Source organism: Cannabis sativa, chromosome 8 (genome assembly GCF_029168945.1).
Source record: "Cannabis sativa cultivar Pink pepper isolate KNU-18-1 chromosome 8, ASM2916894v1, whole genome shotgun sequence".
In the NCBI taxonomy this organism is placed as follows: Eukaryota; Viridiplantae; Streptophyta; class Magnoliopsida; order Rosales; family Cannabaceae; genus Cannabis; species Cannabis sativa.
The window spans coordinates 20,332,633-20,333,967 of NC_083608.1; the positions used below are offsets into that span (position 1 = coordinate 20,332,633).

Below are 1,335 nucleotides of genomic sequence, written 5' to 3' on the forward strand. Positions count from 1 at the left end.
TGTGATGGCATCAACTTCTAACACACCAGCTACCTTCTTAGATTGACTCCTTTCAGTTGGCCACTGCTGATTATTTAGAGCCATCTCCTCCAATAGATCATAAGCCTCATTAGCACTCTTTCTCATAAAAGCTCCGCCCGCTGCTGCATCTATTAGAGTTCTAGTATTACCAACCAGCCCGTTGTAGAAGTATTGAACCAGCATCCACTTCTCTATACCATGATGAGGACACCTCCTAATCAGATCTTTAAACCTCTCCCAAGCCTCATGGAGAGATTCATTATCTTGTTGGCAGAAATTATTGATTTCTCCTCTCAGCTTTGCAGACTTGGCTGGAGGAAAGAACTTTGACAAGAATTTTGTTGCCAGATCATTCCAGGTGGCAATAGAGTTGGGTGGCAAAGAGTTCAACCAACTCTTGGCTCGTTCTCTGAGTGAGAATGGAAACAATCTCAGTCGAATGGCATCATCGCTAACTCCATTAACTTTAAAAGTTTCACAAAGTTCCATGAAGTTAGAGAGATGCAGATTAGGATCTTCAGAAGGGAGGCTACCAAGGCGGGCGAAGGCGCACCATTTGAAGGATGGCAGGTTTAATCTCGAAGTTGTTTGCATCCACTGCCGGTGGCCTGATACATGACTGCACTCCCGTCAGAGTAGGGAGAATGTAATCTCTCAAGCTACGACCATTAGCTTGATCTTCCACGGCGCCTCCATTATTACCGTTATTACGCCCATTGTTTCCAGCATTATTGTTCACATTGGCAGCCATGATTTCTGATGTTTCAGCAGTTGCTGAAACTCTTTCTTGCCTCTTGTTCTTTCGATTCCTCCTGCAGGTTTTCTCGATTTCAGGATCAACTGGTAATATGACTGCTTGTCCTTGACGGCGCATACACTTAGGATTCCTGAAATAGATCAAGAAAATATTGCAAGAAAAAAGGTTAGAAAATCAGCAAGAGAAAATATACCAAAGTAGAAGTTAGTATAATTTTGGGTAATATTAATCTTTAAACAATTCCCCGGCAACGGCGCCAAAAACTTGTTGCTAAATTTATGATCACTACGCAAGTATACGCAATCAAGTAGTAAACTCACACAGGTGAGGTCGAACCATAGGGAATTGGACTAATTACTACTAAATTATACTATTGATTCTATCTGGTAAAAGAATACTTTTTATGAATTAAATAAGACAATTCAAAAAATTAAAAATAACAAAGAGGAAGATTAATCAAGATAAGAAAATAGGGAGACGAATCCTGTTGTTAAGTTACCAATGTTAATGTTTAAATGCTATCCTTCTCTTGAAGTGAATGACAGATTATAAATTAA

General features: G+C 39.7%; 1 non-coding gene across 1 annotated transcript; it reads left to right on the plus strand.

Moving 5' to 3' along the window:
• The first annotated feature begins 214 nt into the window (after window positions 1-214).
• Window positions 215-321, plus strand: LOC115701606 (small nucleolar RNA R71). The gene has a single exon (XR_004008599.2). It is a non-coding gene; the product is annotated as a small nucleolar RNA R71 (small nucleolar RNA).
• Window positions 322-1,335: the final 1,014 nt, after the last annotated feature.